We start from the raw sequence: 20649 nt of genomic DNA, 5'->3' as shown, positions 1-20649 counted from the left end.
AGCCATGTCCAGAGACCAAATTGACTTTCATTTCTTTCTCACCATCAATTCCAACTAGTGTTACCCCTATGCTCTGAGAATTTTCTTAATTATCAAACCACAAAGCAGAGCTTTAGATATATATAGTACAAAATCAAAGCAATGCGTTTTCTGAGGATTCAGGACCTGGCAATGTCTTTCCAATAATTTTATCTCGTGTGAATTCATAAATTTAATAGGCTGCACAACTCACCATTTTATTTGCTTTTTATTGTTTTTGAGATTATAATGGAGTGAAAATGTGTATTTATTTTATTACTAACATTTTTTTTTATGAAATGAGGAAAAGTGATAAACACATGGTCTGCCAAAATTAAAAGAATGGTAAAAATAAATGATTTTGTTATTTAGGTCTTACAGATTCAAGTGTTGGGATATTATGCTTTTCCTCCCTTTTTTGACTTTCTGTAATCATCTACAGCACTTCTTGATTTTCAAACTTCTTTGGTAGAAGATTATCTATATAAAATAACATGGAGTTTGTTCAGAACATCATACTCTGAAAAGTGCTAAATACAAAGATTTAGTTTATTAAATGTTCAATGATTATTTTTGTGTGCATGAAGTGCACCGTGCTTAGCAGAATTATATTAGCCCTACAAGCCTACAAGCCTTTAGGAAGCGCATCAGACTTTTGTAGTTTTCCTCATGTAGGTCTTGTGCACATTTCATTAGATTGATATCTCAGTATTTTTGGGGGGTACTAATGTAAATGGTGTTGCATTTTTTATTTCAAATTCTGTTCCCACTCCTGCTCAAGATCCCCGTCAGCTGTGTGCAATCTCATGCCACACCCCATGACAGAATGCTGGTGTCTTTGTCAGGAGACAGGTATTGGCGCATTCCTCAAGCAAGCCATCATTTTGATGCTCAATTGAGTTGGGCTTTGCTCAGAGGTAGGAGAGAAGAGCAACCTCTGTGGCACATTTTGTGCACACATGCGCGTGTGCACACACACACACACACAGAATCACTCCAGACTTCCACAAATATCTCTGTCTCCACTCTTTAGTGGGGTTCAAAATCAGTTCAAAAGATCAAGTGAAGGACCAAACCCTTCCCATATGATTTATCCTCTTCTTTCTTCCTTCTTCCTGGCTACCTTCATTATTTAACCATAACATGACATTGCCAAGCACTAACTTTACCTCTTTATGTACAATACAAAATTGCAAAATACATTCTTCTGTGCACAGTAGGAGATAAACCCTCTGCCAGAACACGACATTGATGCAATATATGTATGCATGCAAGGACACATATGTGATGAGGGTAGTGGTTATTGGGCAATTTTTCTATCAGCACCAAATAGATAACACTGTCTGTCATACTGTATGTAGGTCCATGTTATAAGTCAAAGAGATGAGACACAGCTATTAACATTCTGGATTGCTGAAGAAAAATCTGTGGGGTAGTCTGGCTGTTCACTCAGAGAGGAGAATACACTTGTCATGTTATATTAAAAGTTATATTTGGGACCGGGGACTAAAGCAGGGTACAGAAAATCATTGATAGGAACCATCCAAATTCCAATATTATAAAAATCCAAATATCTATTTTACCTAATCAAGAGACAAGAAAAAATGATCAAAGATGGATATGGAAATTGATTTAAAGTTCGTTCATTGAATTAACGAATCTGAGGAATTTTCTAAGAACTCATAGCTCATGATAGTGAACCCTGGTGCTTTCCATTTATGATATTATCTTTGAGATTAAGATAAAATACAGTTTACTTTTTCTATATTTTTGGGCTTACACATAGCTGATAGGAAAATCTAGACAGGTTTCTGAGATATGACATCTAACATTCCATCTTAAAAATCCTTCCCTGTTCAAAGGTTCTTTTTTTTCTTTTTTTTTTTCAGTTTCTATAGAAGCCCAATGCAAACACCTGTGCTTTCTTTTTTTACTCCCTGGAGAAAGGTAAATAACATTGACCAAATCTTTGCCTGTTTACACTTACTTTCCTATGGCATTTTGGTCATTGCTTTATAGGTGACCCTGATCAAGAGATTAGTAAGTCCTTGTGAATACAGGGTACAGTGAACAACTGTAATCTTTCTCTTTTCAAGAAAGACAAGCATGATTTACTTTCTGTTTATGGCAATAGCTGCATGAATGCCTAGTACTGATATTAACAAGCATTAAGGCATAAATCACAGACATATATGGACCCAGAAAGAAAGAAGATTGCTATTTTAGGCAAAACAGGGAGCTCTGTATGCTGGTTGTGAAAACCTTCCCTGTCAGGGTTAGCAGAACTAATTCTGTCAAGCCTCAGTGAAGTTTGACATGACTGCATCCATAAGAAAGCTGCAAAGGTCATGATGCACTATGTACCTTTGGGGAGCTCAGCAGAACCAATTTGGACCAATTCTGTCAAAAGAACATCTAAGTAACCTAGAAGAATAGTCTTTGTAAAGAAGTTTATGAGGTTTGGGAGTGGGAAGCCAGAGAAGGCTACGTGTCAAACTATTACTCTCCATGAATCAAAATTGGGCTTTGCTACCTTTGAAAAATACAGCTTGTCTATTCACAAGAAAAGAAGGCTAGATAGAACCATTAACCCAGAGATATATTTAAAACAAACAAACAAAAACAAAACAAAACAAAACAGAACATCAGGACCTTTAGGTGAGTTTTCACCAAATTCATAATGTCAAAACTTTCAGCTTTCTTCTTGCACTTGAGGGAATTTCTGGATTCCGTGTTCTATGGGAGGAGAGAGAGCACATTTCTTGGCACACTGTTTTTGAAGCCATTATTGTTTGTGGAGGAGAGGTAGCCACATAGTCTCTGATGACTGAAGTCAGAATAACCCACACCATAAATGAAGTAAAATTCTTAGAAGCAAATAAGCCATGATTCTTAGTCAGGAGTCCAGATAATTTCAACAACTGATCATGATATAGGTAATATTTCTACCTGAGTGCAAAAAAATACATAAATTAATTTTCTGAGGCTGTGTTAAGTTTTGCAATCAGATAAACTAGTTTCCCTAAGTTATTGAAAGTAGTAATGAATTATAACTGTTGAAAATTTGATTGAGGAGCAAATCTCCTTGATGCTAGGATACCATGCATAATTAATAGGGCATGGCTAATCACTGTCTCTCTCCTACCACTGTGATCCACACAAGGTTTTTTTCCTCTCTCCCTTTTTTTCATTCTTTTTGCAATTGAAACTGATGTTGATTTTACATTTGATAGCTTTTCAATAATTCTGATATTGAAGAAAATGGTAGAAATTTACAAATGTCTTATTATTCAGGATAGTATTCTCTACATGATCTTGAGAAAAAATAAGTTTGAATAATGAAACAGTGATTTTGCCTAACAACCAGAAAATAAAACTACCACTTGATTTTGAGAATAAGCATCCTATTCAATTTAAAATTCACACTGAATTATTCAGAATTCTTAATAATTCATCTGTAACACCAAGTTTAGTCAATGCTAGTGTCCTTCCAATGATGCTGTGTTAAAGAATTTTGTGTACCAAAATATGGTCCAAGGTGTTGTTGTCCTCCTTTTGGTTCTACATGCCTCTGGATAAGAATTGATTTTCTGTAAGCTTCTGCTCCTCTTTGTCTTTGGCCTATGTAGCAGCTTGTCTTGTTTTTTCTTCATTAAGTTTTTGGTGCATTGCCACATTCATGGTTCTTCCCATGCCCAAGCTACTACTCATTCTCGAATGACTTCTTGTCAGCTTTTGGAGGCTTGTGAGTTTCAACAATCTTAGAATACAAAATACAATTCCCTCTCAGTCTGTACTTCATTTGATACTAATAGGTGAGAAGATAGCAGGGGGCTGTACATCAGTAGCTGGACAGCGCTAACTATGACTATATAACTGTAACTATATATATATATATATGTATAAATTTTTCAAGAAAAAAATATAGTTTCCAGACATATAGGTCAAAATAAACCCAGTTCAAGTGATACTACAGAATTTTTATTATTATTATTATTATAGAGAGAAAGAAGAGCATGTGTCAGGGAGAGGGACAGAGAGAGAAAGAGAGAAAATCTCTAGTAGGTTCTGCTCAGCACAGAGCTGAAGGCGGGGCTCCGTTCCATGACATTGGGATCGTGACCTGAGCTGAAATCAAGAGTCAGACTCTCAAGCAACTGAGCCACCCAGGTGCCCTTAAAAAATTATTCTTAATTTTCCAAATTTCTCTATTACTAAGTCCTCCATTAATCAGCATGATAAGACCCATCAGGTCATACACACTTTAAACCTTATATGACAAAACTGCAGTACTTTATGTAAAATCTTAATAGATGGAATCTCTTAGTGCAGTTCTTTGGTCTCTGGAAAATATTAGATCTCATGATAAAAGGAAAAGAATCACTTGGACTATTGAACAAAAAGTGATATGCTGAATGATAATTTGAGAGATACAAAAATTACAACCTGATAGAAATTTTTAAAAAGACAGTGTTAAACAAAACTTTTTGCAATTATATTAAAGTTATAATGGCTGCTATATTTGCTGCGTTTAACTGGCCAAAATTATCGACTTGCTTTCTGGATTTCATTGGGTACTTTTCTCATCCTCACAAAGTTTCACTTTCTCCTCTGTAAAATAAGATTAATGGTAATATCCACCTCAAAAAGTCATTGGCTTCTTGTTTGGAATAAATGATATGATCCACACAAAATAGACACAACTGAAAAAGCCATCAAGAACTCATCAGCAGCTGCCTATAGATAAGGAGTCACTCATTTTCTCTCAAAAGAATGGACAGATGGATGAATATAATTAGTTACTCAAATAACTATTCTAATAATACCTGTGAATAATGTCTTTCGTCAGTGCTTCTCAACTTTAAATTTTTTGGAGGAGCTTTATACAGATAACCATTCCTAGGCACCATCTTGAAAAAGTCTTAATTATTTGGTAAGGACATGGAGCGATAGGAACTCTCTTTCATTGGTGCTGGAATGCAAAATGGTACAGTCATTTTGGAAGACAGATTGGCAGATTCATAAACACTAAGTATACCTTGCTGTAAGATCCAGCAACTCCCTTGGTATTTATGCAAAAAGATTACAAACTTAAATCCACATAAAACCTACACACAAATATTTATAGCAGCCCTCTTCATAACTGACAAAACTGAGAAGCAACCCAATGTTTTTCAGACAAATGGATAAATAAACTGTGATACATCCAAAGAATTGAATATTATTCAGTTCTAGAAATAAATGATCAGGTCATAAAAAGACATAGAAGAAACTTAAATGCATATTGCTAAATGAAAGAGGTAAATTTGAAAAGATTACATACTGTATAATTCCAACTATTTATACAATATTCTGAACAAGGCAAAACAATGGAGACAGTAAAAAAAAATCAGTGATGGTCAGGGATTGGGGGGGAGGGATGAATCTGTGGAACACATAAGATTTTTATAGCAGTGAAATTATTCTGTATGATACTATAATGCTAAGTACATGTCACTATACACTTGTCCAAACCCATAAAATATACACCACCATGAAAAAATACAATATAAACTAGGACTTGGGGTGCCTATTATGTGTTAATGTAGATTACTTTTGGTAAAAGAAAAAAAAAGTACCATACTGGTGAGTGATGCCGATAATGAGGGAGTCTAATCATGGGTCAGGGATTATAATCTCTGTACCTTCCTTTCAATTTTATCATAAACCTAAAACTGCTCTAAAATAATAAAGTCTTTAAGAAGAAAAATATTTGTAGGGGCGCCTGGGTGCTCAATTGAGCCTCTGACTTCGGCTCAGGTCACGATTTCACAGTTTGTGAGTTTGAGTCCCGTGTCCAGCTCTGCACTGACAGGGTGGAGATTCTGGCTTGGGATTCTCTCCCCCTCCCTTTACCTCTGCCCCATCCCTCTCATGCTCTCTCTCTCTATCTCAAAATTAAAAAAAATATATATGTTTGTACTAAAGACTTATAACCTAGTCTTATTATATAATAGTACTTAATAATCTTTAAAAATGTATAACCTACTAAGTGAATCAATCTACTATGTCAAAACCTGCATCTTAGATCTGTCTGATTAAAACTGATGGCAAATGAAATCTCCATTTGCTCCCTTTGAAACCTCCTGAAACAATGATGCATGAATGTTTATTGCCATTTTTATTTGTGTGTGTGTTCATTTTAACACATAAATCCACAAAGTTAGTTGAAACAGGTGACTGCAATGCCTGTTCTCTGTTTACTTTCACATTGCTGGCAATCTGTCTTTAACACTTGAGGCAGGTGAAGAATGTTTTTAGAGGATTCAAACAAGAAAAAATCAACTAGACCCAACATATACAGAAAATTATTCGTAACAACAACAGAATACACACTTTCCTCAAGTGGACATGAAAGAGCTTCTAGGATATATTAAATATTAGGTCAGAAAAAAAGTCTTGGAAAATGTTGAAAGTTTGAAATCGTAAAAAGTAACTTCTCCAACAACAATGGAATGGAGCTAGAAATGAATAACTGGAGAGATTCACAAAATACAGAAGTTCACAAATATATGGAAATTAAACAACATATTTTAAACAACCAAGGATCAAAATAGAAGTCACAGGGAATTGAAAATATTTAGAAGTGAAAGAAAACAAAAACACAATATATCAAAACTTATGAGAGGAAGCGAAGGCAGTGCTCAGATGAATATTTATAGCTATTAATGCCTCTATTAAAAAATAATTTCAAATTAATGACAACTTTACACCTTGATGAACTAGAAAAAACGAGCAAACTAAACTGAAAGCAAGAAAAGATAAAATTCTAAAGATTAAAACAGACAATAAAATAGGAGAATAGAAATAAAAATAGAGATTTGATAAAACCGAAAATTGGTTCTTTGAAAAAAAAAATCAACAAATCAACAAAGAAAAAGAGAACAGACTGAAATTATGAAAATAAATAATGAAAGTGGGGACTGTTATTCCAGACCTTACAGAAATACACAAAAAGATACAAGAATACTACAAACAATAGTTTGCCAAAATTATGTAACACAGATAAAATAGACAATTTTTTAGAAACACAAAAACTACCAAAACCAACTCATAAAGAAACAGAAAATCACAACAGACCTATAAGTAAAAAGACTCTGTAACCAAAAAAATCCCAACAAAGAAAAGTCCAGAAGGAAATGGCTTCACTGGTGAAATAATTAATTTCTACTAGACACTTCTTCTCAATTTGTTCTAAAAACAGAAGGGTTGAGAGAACTTCCTAGTGCATTCCTAGCTCATTCTATGAATGCCATTATCCTGATGCCAAAGCCAATGACATCTTAAAAAAAGAAAACTGAAGACTGATACTGTTTAAGAATATAGATTCAAAGACCCTCAAAAAACAAAGTATGTACTAGCAAACTGACCCCAGCAGCATAGTAAAAATATCATATAACATTATGAAGTGAGATTTTTTTCTAGGAATGCAAGGATGGTTCAAACATACAAAAATCAACAAATATAATACACTACATAACATGTCTTAATTTCTTCTATTTATTTTGTTAATATAAAAAGCAGACATAAAATACAGTCACATTACTACGAAGATGCAACAAACGTGTTTTAAAAAGATTGGGGGGTACCATTTTTTTTCAAAGGGGAAAGCTGATCAAATGGTTATGATTATCTAAACCATGTTGTTCATAACTTATTGTAATTCCAAACAAAACTCATTATTATGGGGAAGGGAATCGAGGACAGGCCTATCAAGCATAATATTCAGCAAGCACTGTTATACAGTGCTTACTGTCAAAGTGCTCTTTTTTTTTAAACATTAATTTATTTTTGAGAGACAGAGACAGAACATGAGTGGGGGAGGAAGAGAGAGAGAGAGAGGGAGACACAGAATCCAAAGCAACTAGAGGCTCAGAGCTACCAGCACAGAGCCCGATGCAGGGCTCAAACCCACGAACTGTGGGATCATGACCTGAGCCGAAGTCAGTCACTTAACCGACTGAACCACCAAGATGCCCCGCAAAGTGATCTTTGAGTCAACTATTGTATCTTCACACCAGAAGGAAACTGAAACCTTCTTCCAGGAGAGGACACATGAGTCAGTAGTAGTGTCGACAAAGACCAAGAAACTCAGAGGTGACTTGGTCTCATAGAATAATAAACAGGTTATTTAAAGCACGTTACATGGCACCTGGGTGTCCCAGGCTTAGGTTAAGTGTCCAACTCTTGATTTTGGCTCAGGTCATGATCTCACGGTGTGTGATTTCAAGCCCCACGTTGGGTTCAGCGCTGACCGTGAGGAGCCTGCTTGTTATTCTCTCTTTCCCTCTCTCTCTGCCCCTCCCCTATGTGCCTGCTCTCTCTCTTTCAAAATAATGCATGTTTCAGTAAAGTAACATAGTGTCTAAACTTCTCTATTTTACCACCAGAATCCTGTTAGAATAGATTAACAACAGCAGCAAAACTTAAATTGTGGTTTGGCAAACTAGAGCATTTCTTTTTGAGGATCTGCAGATCAATTGAAACAAAAGACATTCTTCAGTGCCAAATTTGTGACTCTAGCATAGGTTAGTTTTAAAACCACTAACCTTCATTTTAGATTTCTTGGTATCCTTTAGTTAGCTAAAGAAGTTTAAAAATTTCAGGTAGATTTTTCAAATCTTGCTTTTAGATAGCATGTTTTCTTTAACACTTTTCAAAAATTCACTATACATTAATTTTCAAAAGTAATACCAGGTTTCCTTCTTCTCACTTCTGTCTCGCTATCCTCACTAAACAAAAGTGAAAAATTCAACTGAGAAAATCCCAGTATTCATTACTTCTTAGTTCTCAATAGGAGATATTTATGGCTCTAAGGGAAATTGGATGTGAAGAAATAAGCAACTTTTGGTCTTTTATTTATCAGGGAATCTTTGGAAGCTCAAGAAAAAGAGAGGCTGGCAGAAAATCAGGTTGTTAAATCAAGTCAATATTATACTTAATGAGTTTTGGGAAGAGAATGCGTGGATGGGTGCAAGAGAATATTTGGATATGTATATTTGCATTCATGTATGTACTTGAACATATATGGTACATACAGGGTAAAAGGCAAATCCTTACCCAAGGTCAGAATTTTTATTAAGCACATTTCTAATAGTTGGAGAAATAACCTCATAAACCCTTATGATAAATCATATAATGTGAAGAATCTCCATGAGAGTGATTTTTGTCAGTTCTTGGAATACTTTTTTTTCCCAAAAAATTTCACATTAGCTTTCCTTGTATAGTTGCATCACACCATGATTTGCCATATTCTCTAATACATATAACATTCAAAATGTAAACTTTTGCCATTTTTACTCAAATATTTCAATTGTTCATGTATAAACTTCAAATTACTCCATCCTAATAAAATTTTTTATAAGTATACATATAGAGGGGCTCCTGGGTGGCTCAGTCAGTTAAGCTACTGACTTTGGCTCAGGTCATGATTTCAAGGTTCATAGATTCAAGTCCCATGTCAGTCTCTGTGCTGGCAGCTCAGAGTCTGGAGCCTGCTCCAGATTCTGTCTCTCTCTTTCTGTCCTTCCTCCGCTTGCACTATGTCTCTCAAAAGTAAATAAACATTTTTAAAAAATTAAAAAACATATACATATATATTCCCCAATTCAGAATAATGAAAGAAGTATGATACAATCTTTATATAAAATATTAATTCAGTCACCGGATGCCTGAGTGGCTAGGTTGGTTAAGCATCTGACTCTTGATTTCAGCTCAGTTTGTGATCTGACAGTCCTGAGATCAAGTCCCAAGTTGGGCTCTGTGCTAGCAGCACAGAGCCTGCTTGGAATCCTCTCTCTCCCTGTCTCCCTGTCCCTCCCCTGTTCTCTCTATCTCTCAAAATATTTAAAAAATAAAATAAAATACTAATTGACTCTCCTTTTAACAAGTGTAAAGAATAGATGTATTTCTTCTATATAAGTTTTGTATATATTTCATTTTTATTTGTTTTAAGTTTATTTATTTATTTTAAGATGGGGGGAAAGGGCAGTGAGAGAGGGAGAGAGAGAATCCCAAGAAGGCTCTGCACTGTCAGCACAGAGCCTGGCGTGGGGCTTGATCTCACAAACTGTGAGACCATGACTCGAGCTGAAATCAAGAGTCAGATGCTTAATTGACTGAGTCACCCAGGTTCTCCAATAATTTTCATTTTCAAATTTTACTAAGAAAAAATGCTGTATCCCAAACCAGAACTGCATAAAAATGTCTGTGAAGGAAATGACATGCATTTCTGGTCTTAGCACAGACAGCATGAAGGGGTGCTGGTAAGATAATGGGAGAGTAACAACATTCAGTTGTAGTATATCAGTAGGTCAAAGGCCACTCTTCAATATCCACAATAGTGTCTATATTTTGGGGTCTAACTCTACACTAAACATCTCTACACGAAACCCAGGGGGAATCAATGAAAAATGTCTACTTTCTTTATTGAAATATTGAATGATGTATTTCAATATCACACCAAACTCTGAACACACCGCATAATGGAAAAAGGGAAAAAAAATATTATCATTGCAACAGATGCAGGAAAATAACTGACATCTTTTCATAAAAAAACACATGTAACAAGACCTACTCAAACTAAAAACATGAGGACACTTCCTTAACCTGATAAAGGGCATTTATTTTAAAAACTGAATAACATCATACTGAAATGTACAACATTAAAAAATTTTCCCTAGGGGCGCCTGGGTGGCGCAGTCGGTTAAGCGTCCGACTTCAGCCAGGTCACGATCTCGCGGTCCGTGAGTTCGAGCCCCGCGTCAGGCTCTGGGCTGATGGCTCAGAGCCTGGAGCCTGTTTCCGATTCTGTGTCTCCCTCTCTCTCTGCCCCTCCCCCGTTCATGCTCTGTCTCTCTCTGTCCCAAAAATAAATAAAAAACGTTGAAAAAAAAAAAAATTTTCCCTATGATCAGGATGAAGACAAGTATGGCCATTGTTAGCATACTCATCAAATATCAATTATTTTATTGGAATTTCTATCCAGAGCAATTAATAAAAGGAAATAAAATAAAAATTGGAATGGAAAAGTGAATCTATCTCTGTTCACAGACATGGCATGATATTATATATAGAAATTTTAAAGAATACACACAAAAACTACTAGAGCCAAAAAAAAAAAAAAAAGAAAGAAAGAAAAAAAAAAGCATTCAAGAAAGTTACAAGAGGGCATCTGGGTGGCTCTGTCAGTTGAGCATCCGACTTCAGCTCAGGTCATGATCTCCTGGTCTGTGAGTTCGAGCCCCGCGTCAGGCTCTGTGCTGACAGCTCAGAGCCTGGAGCCTGCTTCAGATTCTGTGCCTCCCTCTCTCTCTGCCCTTCCCCCGCTCATGCTCTGTCTCTCTCTCTCTCTCTCTTTCAAAAATAAATTAGCATTAAAAAATTTTTTTAAATAAAAAACTAAATAAAGAAAAAGAAAGTTACAAGATATAAGATCAACAGAAAACAATTAGAGACATTTCATACACCAACAATGAACAACCAAAAGTGAAATTATCAAAATAGCTACATTTACAATGGCATCAAAAATCGTAAAATATTTAGGAACAAATTTAATCAGGGAGATTCAAGACTTGTATATTGAAAACTACAAAACATTGCTGGAAAAACATTAAAGAAGACCCAAATAAATGAAGAGAAAATTTGTGTTCATGGATTGGAAGACTTAATATCATTTAAATGACAGTGCCCCAAAGCTGTTTACAAATTTGGTACAATCCTTATCAAAATCTCAGTGACCTTTTTTTTCAGAAATGGAAAGACTGATCCTAAAATTGTTATGGAATTGCAAGACACTCTGACTAGACAAAACAATCTTGACAAAAAGAACAAAGTTGGAGGACTCAAACATCCCAACTTCCAAACTTAACTACAATACTACAGTTATCTATGCAATATGCCATAAGAATAGACCAAGAGACCAATGAAATAAAATCACTAGTCCAGAAATTAGCCTGTATACTATGGGCATTTGATTTTTGACAAGGGGCCAAGATATTCAATGGAGGAAATAATGATCTTTTTAATGGTGCTGAGACGACTGGATATCCAAATGCAAATCACACCACATATAAAAATCACTTCATAATGGATAAAAGGATAAAAGGATATTATTTAGGATATTATTTAGGATATTTAGGATAAAAGACCTAAACATAAGAACTAAAAGATCAGAAAGAAATCTTCATGATCATGGATTTCATAATGGTTTCTTGGATATGATACCAAAAGTACAAACAACAAAAGGGAAAAACAGATAAACTTTATTAAATCTTGAAAGAAAAAGATCAGAAGAAATCTTCATGATCATGGATTTCATAATGGTTTCTTAGATATGATACCAGAAGTACAAACAACAAAAGGGAAAAATAGATCAACTTTATTAAATCTTAAAACTTTCGGTATTCAGGGAAACTATCAAGAGTGGAAAGACAACACACAAAAAAGAGAGGTAATCATGTTTGGTAAGGATCTACTATCTAGAATACATAAATATTTGCAGATAAAGATCAAAAATCAAAATGGCTAAGATCTTCTCAATAGCAATGCAGGAAGCTAGAAAATACCTGATCAATGCCTTTAATGAAGGCATTCAATGAAAATATTGAATAAGTATATTTTCAGACATATGAAGACTGAAAAACTGTATATTCCTCCACCTTTTTTTCAGGAAGCTATTGGATAACAAATGAAGAAAAGAGAAGGCCAGAGGCCCCAGAAAATGAGGCAGACAAATGAGATAGTGAAGGGAATCCCCAGGGTGATGGTGAAAGGGAGGTCTGAAGACAACAGTTGTGCACCAGCATCAAGGGGGTTGGGGACTGCTCTTTATCTTAAGGATGACAGAACTAATAGACTCCTTAAATGATGCACATGTATTAATTCAATGAAAAAGAAAATTTAAAGATAACATGATAAGCAAATACACAAAGGCTAGACGTTGCCATAGGAGGGAAAAAGACAGAAAAAAAGTCAGAATTGGGACAAAACTGGTACAGGAAATCAAGACAAAACAGAGCATTGAATGATGACATTCTTCAGAGGAAAAGCAAGCATCAAGGATCATGAACCTCACAGTTCATCTCTCAGAGAAAATAACTGATTGTAAATGTCAATGGCACATTCTTTTGAAGACACATAGCTATTTTATTCAGAAGTAAAACGAAAATAAGTGTGGCACGAGAAAGAAACACGAAATGGGATAAAGTGCAAGAAAATGTCTACTAGTCTTTAAGGAGAAAAGTTGGATTCTACTTATGCTTAACACTTTCTATATCTGAGGCAAATATTTAAAGTTTATGAGACTTGAGAAAAATGAGCTATATATAAATAGCTGCACTTTTATAATTCAATAAATCAATCAAATTAATCAAGTTAATTTATTAAAATATTAAAGAAATATTTGTATTTTAATTAAAATTAAATAAATCAACATATTAAAGAAAATATTTGTATTAGTGCCAGAAGGCAAGTGGGCAGGAGGATGGGTGAAGGAGGTAAGAGTGGATGAAAAGTATACTTACCGTGATGAGCACTGAGTAATGTATAAAACTGTTGAATCGTTATATTGTACACCTGAAGCTAATACAAAACTATATGTTAACTATACTTCAATACAAATATGTTAAATAATATTGTAGTATTTGTGTATATTTTTGAAGAAATAATTTTGAAGGAAGTCACCATTTCCACTACTATTGCCTTGAAAAAAGCCATCATCCACTCTTATCAGATTTATTTCAAAAACCTCTTGAGAATTGTCCACACTGTTGATCTTACCTATTTCAGTTTAGTCTCAATAGGAATAGACAAAGGCAACTCCCCAATGGAAAGACTTTGTAAAATATAACTTTCAGACCCCCTGATGACCTCACACACGATTGCAATGCCTCTCTACTCATTGGACTCCTTTGCCCTTATCCTACCTTATTTTTTTTTTCATCACTATACATATATGAACATAAAACAAGTGGCTTACTAGAATATATTTGTTATATAAAATTAGCTTTGCAAATGATGCCAATGATATTGTGATTTTCTGTTGTTTTGGTTTTTAGAATAAATTATTTTGTGGTTCGGCACACTTAATTCTTCCATAGGATCCCTCCTCAACATAAATCAGTCACTAAAGTTATCATTTTAGTTGAGTTTTTGTGCCAGTTACAATACATTGGAAATTAGATGTAAACATTTGTATAACTTATTATTAAAATGAAAACATAAGGGATACCTGGTGGCTCAGTTGGTTAAGCGTCTGACTTCAGCTCAGGTCATGATCTCACAGTTTGTGGGCTCAAGCCCTGGGTTGGGCTCTGTGCTGACAGCTCAGAGCCTGGAGCCTGCTTTGAATTCTGTGTCTCCTTCTCTCTCTGCTCCTCCCCCACTTGCAGTCTGCCTCTCTCTCTCTCTCTCTCTCTCTCTCTCTCTCTCTCTCAAAATAAATAAACATTAAAAGAAATAAACAAAACAAAACAAAACAAAACATGAGACCAAATGTGGAAGCATTGCTAAGGCATTTTATTACCATTTTCAAAAAATCCAGTGGTTACAACACCATAATTTTTTTAAATCACTCTGAAAATGGTCACAGGCACTCATCCTATATCTAAAAATAATACATTAGCTTGTTCGAAAGGAACAGATGGGATTTCACTAATATCCCATGAGATCTATTGCTTTAGCTTTTTCATCTCTAAAGTGTAGGCACTGGAAGTCATTTTTATTTTTCCTTTTAACTTGGTCGGTTTTGAATGCTAATTTTTTATACTCCAATAAATCAACTGCACGTCATGTGATGATATTACTGAAGTTTCTTCAAGTGCCATTCTCCTCTGTCTATTTTCCAGTCCCACTATCTATCATTACACATCCTTCCCACTTTTCTATCATTACACATCCTTCCCTCTCTCTTTTCCCACAGTGCCTGGAAAAGACACACTTCCTTTCCTCTCTGCTTTTAGGAACACTTCCAGGCCCATTGCAGGACCCCCTTCCCAATTGACCATTTAACTTCCAGTAAAATTCACATTCTTTTACCTCGTCTTCACTAGCCTGTAAACTTTATGAATTCAGAGAAAAGGGTTGCCTTGCCCTTCATTTAATTCTTAAATCCTGCACAGAGTAGGGATCAAAAGTTCTTGAATATTATTTAATGTGAGTGAAGATTTTCTAAAGAAAGCATATTTTATTTGTGTATCACACCAATATAGAAAAGATTTTACCTATTTTTCCCCTCTGCAAGGAGATGGGATTGAATGAGAGGCATGAAGATGAGCCCTTACAGGCTATACATAGATGTCTAAGCTAAACACAACAGTTTATAACGTGCGTTGGGTCAGTTCACTGATAAATAAAGAGAAACAGTATAGATGTCTGAAAACCCAGCCGGGGCACTCATTTTCAAGCAACTCCTTTTCTTTTTGGCACTAGTGAGTGTCCCTCTGGCCCAGCACCTCTCTTGGCTTCTTCCTCACCTTCCTAAAGGTCAACACACACACCAATTGAAAAAGAGAGAATTGAATGATAACAAAATTTCTTTGGGTCCCTGTAGATCCTGAAAAATTCTATGTGATCCTAAATTAGAACCACGATACTCAGGATTAACACTAACATTCACACTTTTATCATGGAATTGCAGAGGGCCCTTTTGCTCCTATACATACCAATAACCTGTTCCTGTGCTGAAAACTGAATGTCACGTGCTTAATCAAAACACTTCCGTTTTCTTATCCCAAATTGTTTTCAAAATGGCTCTGTCCCTCAACCGTTTAAGATAACATTCTTTATTTAATTTCTTCAAAGTAGGTTTTTTTGGTTACTGTCTTCCCTGGTCTGCATCAGCTAAAAGAAACTGTTAATTAGTTCCTTCACATCTCTTGGCTTATTTAAGCAGACTAGAGTTAACAATGAAAATTTAGATATTTTAATAATTTTATAAGTATTTATATAAGCAAAGAAGCATCCATTTTGTTTTTTCTAAGAAAATGTTTTTTCTAAGATAATTGTTCAGCTGAATTGAGACATTTTTATGCCTGAATTATCCATATGATGACTCAACTCTTTAGTTTCCCCTTTAATTAGAAGGTAGATATGTAGACTTATGCATTGTTTCATAATAAAAATTATAACAAAATGTAATGTTATAATCAATTTTGCTGAGATCGTAATCATTTTGATGTTAGAGTGCAGTTGTTAACCTGAACATCCTAAGGAAAGTAAAAATAGTAGTTCTTCCTTCCAAATTTCAGTGTACATTTTGTTCCAGCCAGCTATTTTGAAAGGTTAGATATTACTTTCAGGATTTATTCTTCCACGCACAGAAATACACCTTTGGTAACAATTCTCTTTTAAAGGTATTTGATCTTCTCTACCCTGATGGACATTTGATCACAAAGCCTTTAAAAATATCACTGCCATCTTCCAACTTTCCATCATATATTCTTAATTTTGGCATTTGTAAAAATGGAATTACTAATGTGGCTACAACTTGGACAAAAACAATTATTATTGTAATTCATTTTTAAAATGGATGATGAAAAGTGTTCCAAACCCAAACGTGCTAACTTGAATAACATATTTTACAAGTAAGTAATACAATCTGAATTTCAGATCTACTTTTTCTTCAACTGTGTGAATATTTCAAAGTAACTTTCGGATTGAGTTATCTAGATGATTGCCTTACTATTCCATATTGCTTATATTTGTGAAAGTGGGCAATTTATATAAAATTTCAAACAAGATATCAAGTCTAAATGAAGAGATAGCAAACTGGTTCTAAATATAAACCATATATGAAGAACAGATACGGATCAAACTACTTATGGGAACTCATTATTTGATTAAAATGTCATTTTTAAGTAATGTAGAATAATAACTTAATGCATAAATGTTATTAAACAACTGGGTAGCAATATGTAATAAAATAGCAGATAGCAAAATCTTAACTTATTAATATACATACAAAATCCTGGAAAACAGTAGGAAAAAGTTAAACAAACAACGGAAATGTGGACAGAATGCATAATCAGGCAATTTACACAGTATGAATATCAATAGTCAGTAAACATTAAAGTATATTCGATGCCTCTAGTTGAGTAAGTAAAATTTAAAATGTTATATTTTTGCCTAGCAGGTTCTTAGATTAGAAGTGATAATGCCCCATGCAGAAGTGGATGAACAGATGTTCTAATGTAATGTTGATATGCTACTTATATTTTCCTGAAGGTCAAAAGCAGTGTACATCCAAATGTACATCTTCTATGATGGAGTAATCCTACTTAGAGAAACGTACCCTAAAGAAGAATGTTAACCATTGATCAGTGCTGAGGATAGGGGCACTGATTCTCCCCATGCAGTCAAAAATCTGCATATAACTTTTGATTCCCCCAAAACTTAACTACTAACAGCTTACCAGTGCCATAAATCTTACCGATAACAGTTGATTAATGCATATCTTATATGTTGTATATATACTATACTATATTTTTACAATAATACCTAACTTTTTATTATTTTTTGGTGTTTCTAGGCTATCTGTTTCATCTTTGAGTTTTTTCCTTATTGTTGCAAATCTCCAAAAAATTTCCAATATATTTATTGAAAGTAATTTGCATATAAGTGGACCCTCCTCACAGTTTAAACCCATGACCCATTCGAGGAGTAACTATAATTATGAATGCTTGAAAACACACACACACACACACACACACACACACACACACACACATTTCCTCACAGTTCAGATATACAGAGTGTTCAGTATTTGCTAATATATCTAATTCTTAAGATAGTTTTCAAGTCTTTTTAAATCGAGAAAACGTTTTGAAATGCAGTATATATATTGTTGGTATAGAATGGTCACAAGGCTGAAGGATATAGGACATATTCAGGTCCATACAATGAGCTATTTAGAAATGATTAAAATTTGGCTATTATGCTTTGACTTTAGCTAAATTTTAGCTAACTTGTAATTACAAGTGGCTCAGAGTTTTGCTTTATATCTGGTTTAGATATGCAAAACTGCATCTTCTTTTCCTTCCACTTGGACTTCTTGTCCTATCTTCTTACTGCCTTGAAAACCAGTGTTACTCTATAGACCTTTATTTGTTCGTTCACTTTTCTACCAATTCTAAAGGGAATGTTTCCTCTCCGAATTCTCTGTCACCTTAAAGTTTTGATTTTTAACATTTCTGTAAGTTTGGAGAGGGAAGAGTATATAAGACATACTTTATGACACATGAAACAAGAGTAGTAGGCTCATTTGACTCCCGGATTTGAATCTTAATGACTAAACTACAATATTTCATTGTTCAGAGTTACGAGAAATGACCGGCGATGAAGCTATGGTTCTATCTCAGAGCATATGGTCCGGAAACCATGTGCAGTTATGAAAAGGGACATACTCCTAGAAATTCTAAAATCCGTTTGTTTAAAAATTTCCCTAGCTCATTTTTATTAGCAGAAAGTGTGAGAGCCTTTTTGAAATTAACAAGCTCTTTCAATAAGAACCTAAGGAATTAGGCATTATTGAAAGGGAGCAAGTCAACTGAGAGGTAATGAAGAGGAAATGTAGGTTGTGGCAGATGATATTATTCCTACCCCTGGTAGCAAAGTATACAAAATGAACAGATCCTTTTCTTTAATAGCAGCATCGCTGACATACTCTCTTTACCTAATTCTGTACATTATTTCATCAAGCGATTTAGAATCATGGGGATTGTAAGTGCTATGATGGAAACGCTCTTAGGCATCCTGTAAGCCACAGATTTACCTGGAAAACAAGACAACTGGGACCCAGAGAAAAGTAGGTGTTTGCCAAAGACAGTATGATAGCCTCTGGGCTCCCAGGCATTTGTTCCTTATACCAATAACTCATTTTTAATCCTTTTATTTTTACAGTGCCCACAAGCTCACAAGAAACTTTCTAATTTGTCTTCTTAACTGTTTATACATAGTAGCTGTTATAAGAATGTATGATTATTTTTATACTTGGGCACAATGTTTACTTACTAGTGGAAATTGTGAAAGATTGTCCTTACAGCATGTAACCCATTTTGTCAAGGTAAAACAATATCCCTGCCCCTACCGCCTTGTAATCAAGCTGCTCGAAAGTGGTGGTATGACTTCAGAAGTAAGTGAATCAGTCTTTATGTAATCATATCTGTTTCATAAGTTGGAAAATTGTTTTGAAGTATAGAACTCCCCTTTGAATAGTGATGATGTCTAGGCTAGTGAAGATTAAATTGCAGCATTAGAAATTGTAAGTGGTTTCGAGTCCTTGGAGGACGAGCTATGTGCAGATGGGTATAGCTATCTTTACTATACCCTGAAGACATTAATGGAAATGTAATGATTTGAAGAATATTAAAGTACTTTTGTTATATTTTAAAACAAAACCATCTAGGTCACTTTCTTATCCTGTTTCCAGCCCAACCCTCTTTCTTTCTGTAAGAATTATATGGACTAGGTGAGATTAGACAAATATGACATATTTATCCAAGATATAGTACAATATTTTGTAAGTGCTCAGTCTTTTCTATTTCTTCAATATAAATGCCATTAAAAGTACACTTTTAAAGATAGTGAGCACATTTTATGAAAGGATATATTGTTCCATTTTTCCAGAGAGTTTCTATATTGAGCAAGGCATTATCTGTAAATGCTGTGGTTAGCTCAGTAGGTACATTCTATGCCATCAATCTCTGGGCTGTTCTGAAGAATGTTGCAGTAATGGGAGCGCCCCTCCACTGGTAAGCTTCTGCTCCGTGTGCGATAATATAGGGAAAGGATTTACAAATGATTTCTTGAAACTCTTTTTCTAGGTAGGTTAACTTTGAAATGACCCAGGTATTATAGTGATGGTTATATATTTTGTTTTCCTGTAGGTACTTCAACAAAGCCAGCATTTTGTACCTTGCTCAGACACAAGGAGAATGGATTGGGAGGATTTTGTTTTTATTAGACATCAGATAGTTTTTTCTTGTCATTAACAGTCCTTAAACTCAATAGCGTGCTTCACTGAACAATATCTTTAACGTTACAGGTTTCATCCCTTTCACACCAGATGACCCTGAACTAAGAGGCTGGTATGATTCCAGAGAGAAACCTGGAAGCAAAGCAACCTAGAGCTCTCCGGCGATATATGCTCTGTTTTCAGTAAAATTAGTTGAAACATGTTGGGGTGTTTTCTTCTAAAATTTCCATTTTATCTCTTTGCTTGTACTTACGAAAATATTGCTTATGAGTCCTTTGTAAATTAGAGGAAAAGAAGCATATTGAAATAGAAAAAGATAAAATTCACCCTTATTGCTCTTCATGTTTCACACCCCTTCAAGTACTGTTTCTGTGTAGATAATACCCATAAATACCCCCAGCTCTGACTTTTCCCTCAAGTGTTTACTGAGCAATCTACTTAGATATTACAAAATCTTCACTCCACTGTTCCAAACCTACTTCTCTCTATCAAACCAGATGTTTTCATTTAAATCCCAGATTCTGTCAAGGGATTTACCATTCCCTAGGTTATCCAATACAAAAGTTTGGAGTTTTCTTTTACTTTTCCTTTCCTTGTCCAGCAACCTCTCCCATCTTGAC

At 34.8% G+C, this 20649-nt stretch overlaps 1 long non-coding RNA gene across 1 annotated transcript; it reads left to right on the top strand.

Annotated features, from left to right (window-relative positions):
• Nucleotides 1–18773: 18773 nt before the first annotated feature.
• LOC131506114 (uncharacterized) lies at nucleotides 18774–20231 on the top strand. The gene is made up of 3 exons (XR_009258736.1): nucleotides 18774–18859; nucleotides 18955–19186; nucleotides 20099–20231. It is a non-coding gene; the product is annotated as an uncharacterized LOC131506114 (long non-coding RNA).
• Nucleotides 20232–20649: the final 418 nt, after the last annotated feature.

This window comes from Neofelis nebulosa, chromosome 3, assembly GCF_028018385.1.
Source record: "Neofelis nebulosa isolate mNeoNeb1 chromosome 3, mNeoNeb1.pri, whole genome shotgun sequence".
NCBI lineage: Eukaryota > Metazoa > Chordata > Mammalia > Carnivora > Felidae > Neofelis > Neofelis nebulosa.
This window is presented reverse-complemented; position numbering and strand designations above follow the sequence as displayed.